The sequence below is a fragment of the Carlito syrichta genome, unplaced genomic scaffold, assembly GCF_000164805.1.
Source record: "Carlito syrichta isolate Samal-C Ts95f unplaced genomic scaffold, Tarsius_syrichta-2.0.1 Scaffold308112, whole genome shotgun sequence".
Classification (NCBI taxonomy): domain Eukaryota; kingdom Metazoa; phylum Chordata; class Mammalia; order Primates; family Tarsiidae; genus Carlito; species Carlito syrichta.
In genome coordinates, this window is record NW_007252208.1 from 451,071 (window position 1) to 457,070 (window position 6,000).

General features: G+C 39.8%; 1 protein-coding gene across 5 annotated transcripts in view; it reads right to left on the reverse strand.

Moving 5' to 3' along the window:
- Positions 1-6,000, reverse strand: part of KIF1B (kinesin family member 1B) — a 157,447-nt gene that overhangs the window by 141,858 nt on the left and 9,589 nt on the right. The gene's annotated exons all lie outside the window — the stretch shown is intronic.

Genomic DNA, 6,000 nt, shown 5'->3' on the forward strand with positions numbered 1-6,000 from the left:
AAGGCTGATGCAGAAGGATCACCTGAGCCCAGCAGGTCAACGCTGGGGTGGCCATGAGTGTGCCACTGCACGCCAGGCTGAGTGGTGGAGTGAGACTTCAACTTCTGGATCACTCTTCAGCAATATATAAAAAACATAAAAATGTTTATTTGTTGAAGAAATTTCCTAAACAGATAACTTTCCGTCTACAAACCACTTACTATTTCTCTGTAAAGAAACTCACTGAACTTGCTATACTTTAAGTATAGTTTAAAATATTTAGTTACATGATGTATGTATAATTAAGCAACAAAGAACAAAGATAAGTTACAGTCAACTCTTAACTATGCAGTGATTTCCTTCAACTTTGAAGATACCTTGCATATGTATTTCATTTGACTCTCACAAAAACCGTGTACAAAAAGCAAGGAAGGGTCCAAGTGACTCAGTTCCCACCTTCAGATGTGCCACTGACTCATGGCAGAATCAAATCACTACATTTCGCTATTGAATGAAGCCACAGAAAAAAACGTAAACATTTTTCAGAGGAATAGTTTCTCTCCCAACAGAACAATGCCAACACTATTCTGTGAAAATAACCCACATAAGTAATTTCCACAAGAAGCAAGCTCACTTGTCAGGAAGAAATCTATACTCTTATCTATTACATAAGCATCTTTAAGAAGAACCAAACAAAAGAAAAAACTGAAAAAGAAAAGCACTTATGAGTCAAATTACCAGGGAACTCCAACAGAACTTGAATCTGACTAATGTTTTTCACATAATTAAGTAGAAATTAGGAATGCTAACCTCCAGATGCACAACACTACCAATGTTCCCCAAGAAAAGACAAAAAATAAATAAAACCTAGCCAGGCGTGGTGGCTCACACCTGTAATCCTAGCACTTTGGGAGGTAGAGGTGAGGGAATTGCCTAAGCCCACAGGCTCAAGACCAGTCTGGGCCACATGGCAAGACCTTGTCTCTACAATAAATAAAAAAAATTAGCTGGGCATAGTGGCACAAGCCTGTAGTTTTAGTTACTTGAAAGATTGAGACGGAAGATCACCTGAGCCTAGCAGGCTGAGGCTGTGGTGGTTGTGATCATGCCAATGTACCCCGGCCTGGGCGACAGAGTGAGACTCTGACTCAAAAATAAACAATAAATAAATAAACCCCAAAAGGTCACTCTCTACTTCATTACCCTATCTTCTTTTCTTAATATCATTATCAATATTTGAAATTCTTATTTTTTGGAACATGTCTGCTGTCTACCTCTTACACTATTTGTCTCTCATAACACTACCAGCACACTCAGAGAGCTCCTTGGTCTTGTTTGCTAGCACTCAGAACAGTACCTGAAGTAAGAGCTCAGTAAACGTTTGTTGAAGGAATGAGAATTCTGTGAGAATTCTGTTTCAGTAAACGTTTGTTGAAGGAATGAGAATTCTGCTTAAGTCCTTTACCTGATTTACTGATTTTTTTGTTTCAAATGATTACAGTATTTTTCCTATTAACATCTTAATATCTGTTATAACTTTTTTCAGTCTGTTTCCCATCTTATTTTACAATAAACAGATGGTCCTTTATTTAATGTATCAAATATTTTTGTGATCACATTCATCAAATGAAAGGTTACTGTTATAAATCCTCCCAATCAATGTAGCATGACTTATTATTCACTGAGTACTATGACAAGAGAATGGGTGAAACATTCAGAAAAAGCAAGACATAAAACATATCTGAACCTCCGAGTTCCCTTTGCTATGTAGCTGTCATCTCAACACATCATGTCCAAAACCCCACTATCTTCTCCCCTAAACTAGCAGTCTTTGCCAATCTTCCCATTTCTATCAACATCACCCTCCCTGGCCCCCATACCACAAATCTTGAGTCATATTTATTCCTTCTCTTTCAGTCCTGTGTTAGTATTAACGAAATACTACATGAAAACTTTAAAGACATATATTTGCTTTATTCTTTCCCTCCCTTCCTCTCATTCCCACTGGCCTCACCCTAATCCATGTCCTTACTACCACATTCCTAGAATACTTGGAACAGCTGAACTGTTCTTTGAGCTTTTAGTCTTTGATTCAATAGTCCTAAAACGTTTACACCAAAACAGAATCACATGGGAGTCCTTTGAAAAGGAAATTTCTCGACTCCTCCAGTCTGGTATTCAACAGTTTGGAAACAGGTTCCAGCTATGGGTTTGTTTGGTTGGTTTAATTTTTCAAAGATTGTGCTGCAGATACCAAGCTAAAAACCACTACTTTAAACCACTGCTTAACTCTGCTGCACAATCAACCTTTCTAAAGCATGATTTTCAGTGTCATTCCCAATTGCAAGAATGTTCTTATTCCCCAGTGTTACAAGATCAAGACCAAAGTCAAGGTATTCTGAGTTCTAACTAAGTTCCTCACTATTTCTACTGTACAACTGGCATATGAGTTTTCATTTTCTCCCGTTTGACTGACCATCTTACCTCTTCCAAAATGCCTCATCCAGACATTCCAGGAATCAGTGATATTTCCTACAGCACTTACAGTCCCAAACACATTGTGAGAACACGTCTACCATTTTACATGACTGCATTCTGTCTTGCATTGTTCTTCAATAGTCTCTCAAAGTGAAAATCCTAGTCCTTCAAAACCTCTTTGAACTTGGGCCCCTTTTAAAAAAATGGTTAATTTCAAATCTGAGCAAGAAATTTCGAGATTATCCTAGGTCATTTAGTGATGATCTCAAATGTAAGAAATCTATCAAAGATGAATGGGGAGATCACATCAAAAGAGCACAAGTGCCAACTTAAATCATCTACTACTGGACAAAGATGGGATAATTAGAGCATTTTTTTAAAAAATTGTGAATAGGGGCCGGGCTCAGTGGCTCAGCCTGTAATCCCAGCACTTTGGGAGGCCGAGGCAAGTGGACTGCCTGAGCCCGCGGGTTCACACCAGCCAGCATAACCTGGCAAGACCTCGTCTCTACAATAAAATAAAAAATAGCCGGGCGTGGTAGCTCAGGCTACTCGGAAGGCTGAGGCAGAAGGATCCCTGGAGCCCAGAGGGTTGACACTGGGGTGGCCATGAGCGTGTGTGCCACTGCACTCCAGCCTGGCCGAAGGAGTGACTCTAAATTTAAAAAAAAAAAAAAAAATGTAAATGAATTTAAAACATTAAATACAGAAATGCATACGTTTATGATAACTTCACAAAAAACTCATTCTGAAAACTAGCAAATAAAACAGAAGATTTAAGCATACATTCAGTCTATATAAATCCTGTACAAAATATTTCAGGATAACTAGTCAATAAGGGGAAGTTCTTCTTTACAGAAAAATTCTAACATGCAGAAGAAATGCTACTGATACAAAAACTTTCTGCAAAATCATCACTGACTGCTAAAAAGCATTAGATGAAAGGTTGGTTGATGGGGGAATATTATAATATATGGATTAGGCTGAGAACATCTGAGCCAAATGATCAATCTTAACATCACTAGCAGCAGGACACCAAAGCAGTAATATGCCTCCTGATGTGCTACATAGGAAATACATAGTTCCACCTAGGAAGGATCCTTGCCTCATCCCCTTAGAAAGAGAACCTAAGTAGAATCAAGCTTTAGATCTGACTACCAGTTTAGAAGACATATAAGGAGCAAAGAAGCAGTTTAGATGACTAGATGACATCAAAGACATAATCAGCCAACCCAAAATATGGGAGAACCTACAGAATAAGTTACCCAGCTTCTTCAAACAAATAGCATAATGGGGGGGGAGTTAAAAAGAGACTTGTGTTATTATCAACCAAATACAAATGTTTTTCAATCAATAAAATCGTTAAAACTCACTTTTAAATAATCAGGGAAGTCTGAACACAGACTATTAGATGATATTAAGGAATTGCTAAGAGATGACAGAAGACACAAGATTGCCAAAACGTAACAGTTATTGAATACTGTAGATATTTAAATTAAAAAAAATAAAAAAACTTTTTCATTTTGTGCTTTACCCAGGACCTACCAAAGTACTGAATGCTATCAACTGACTTACAAACATGACAACAAAGGCCGAAATCTCCTTGCTAGGCTTTAAATATAAAGTACTAAGGATCTGCAACTACAAACCAAAACAGGAACATCTTTAATATCTAATGTCCCCTATATACGTTTTCCAAAAGAATGCTACCTAGCTACCCTACCAGTGTTTCATTTAACCTCACACAACCAAAGTCAAAATATCTCTCCCCAGATAATACCAGTTCTTTCACCCTTTTCTATTCATTTTAACGTTCTCACCTTTCCCCCGTTTCCACACACTGCTCACGGCTACCACAGCCTCTACCTGCTGGGCTCTGTTGATCCTTCCACTTCAGCCTTCCAAGTAGTTGAAACTACAAGCGTGTGCCAACACACCCAACTAATTTATTTATTTATTTATTGTAGAGACGAGGTCTTGCCATGTTGCCCAGGCTGGTCTTGAACCCATGGGCTCAGGCAAGTCTCTCACCTCCGCCTCCCAAAGTGCTGGGATTACAGGCATGAGCCACTGTGCCCGGCTTCCCAAAGGTCTTTTTAACCAGCCTTCTCCCTCTTCCTCCTACTCTCTTCATATGACATGATGTCCCCATTTTCATCCACTCCATCCACATTAAACAAAACTGCCAGGTTCATCTTCCTGAAATACAAGTCTATTTCTATCACTGTCCACTTAAAAATTCTAAGTTCCACTCCTGTCTACCAAGCAACGCCTGAACTGGCATTCGAAGTGCAACATACAATACCTATTTTTACAGGCCTGCACAAAACACTGCCTTCCATCCACATTCCTTAAGACCAGAGAGCTCCCAAGCACGCATCCACATTTTTCTGCCCCTGTGCTTTTGCTCCAGTGTTCCTTTACCTATGGTACCCTTTCCTCTCCCCCTTCTGTTTGTCTCAAAATCCAATCTGTTTTTCCAGGACCTTCTCACATGCTACTATCTCTAAAAATGTCATAGATTCTCCCCACCTCCAAATCAAATGCAATTGCTTCTCCATCTAATACTCTCAATTCAGTGATCTTACCCACAGCAAAATAATTTATTTACTTGTCTTAGCCCTGATGTAGATTTATGTTTCTTGAGGACAAGAACACAATCTCAGTCAAGTTTCTAATCCCCTACAACACAGGGTCTTGAATATAGTAGTTAATTTTTTTCGGTTGTATTCCTAGTTACTATGTATCAACAGACCAATTTTAAATAGTATTAACAGGCGAGGATCAGTGGCTCATGCCTGTAATCCCAGCATTCGGGGTGGGTGAGGCAGGAGGATTGCTTGAGCCCAGGAGTTCAAGTCGAGCTTGGGCAACACAGGGAGACTCTGTCTCTTAAACCAAAAAATAGAAAAAAAAGAGAGAGAAAAAAGCTAACAGCCATCCTTTTTGGAAGCAATATGGACACTTTTTTTTTTTTTTTTTTTTTAGTCGGAGTCTCACTCTGTCGCCCAGACTGGAGTGCAGTGGCCGCTCCCGGCCACCGCAGCCTCGACCTGCTGGGCTCCGGCGATCCTTCCGCCTCAGTCTTCCAAGTAGCTGGAACTACAGGCATGCGCTGCCATGCCCGGCTAATTTTTGATTTTTATTATAGAAATGAGGTCTCGTCAAGTTGCCCAAGCGGGTCTCGAACCCATGGGATCAGGTAATCCACTCACCTCAGCCTCCCAAAGCGCAGGATTACAGGCTGAGTCACCGAGCCCAGCTTGGACACTTTAAAATTACTTTCCCAAAACAACCTAAACCTAAGTAATTTTTTCAATTTAAATGTCCTGTGGTAAAACTGCAAGCAACTTCACAAGTTAAAATTTTATACAGCAATTGGTAGCTAAGTGGACCATAAAGTTATTTTGTTACTTCTCTACTACTATAAAAAGTATCTCTTTTTTTTTTTTTTTTTTTTTGAGTTGGAGTCTCACTCTGTCACCCAGACTGGAGTGCAGTGGCCGCTCCCGGCCACCGCAGCCTCGACCTGCTGGGCTCCGG